Here is a 411-nt window from a genome sequence, read left to right on the forward strand (position 1 = left end):
TTTTTTTTTTTTTTTTAGTTTCGTCCAAGGGCCTTGAATTGTGAATCATAGAGAAGCAGGGCTGGAAAGGACCTCCAAAAGTCATCTAGTCCAAAGCCCTGCCTGAGGCAGGATCATCCTTATCCAAACCATCCCATACAAACCATAATCTAAACTCTATATAACTCTATTGTCACAACACAGACCTAACACCTTAACCTGCCACAGGTAAAACTGGGGAACCACAGCAGCCAATGTTCTGATGCCATGTAATGTTGTCAATATATGCTCAAGAGATCTCAGGCAGAGTGCCATGTCCCTTGCTACAGAGAAAGGCAAAAAACCCGCACAGTCATACCAATCTGACCATAGGGTAAAATTACCACCTGACTCGGTGTGATGAGTCTGACCCTGAGCAGAAGGGTAAGGCCC

This window comes from Gavialis gangeticus, unplaced genomic scaffold (genome assembly GCF_001723915.1).
Source record: "Gavialis gangeticus isolate Ggan-Ray unplaced genomic scaffold, GavGan_comp1, whole genome shotgun sequence".
NCBI classification, from domain to species: domain Eukaryota; kingdom Metazoa; phylum Chordata; order Crocodylia; family Gavialidae; genus Gavialis; species Gavialis gangeticus.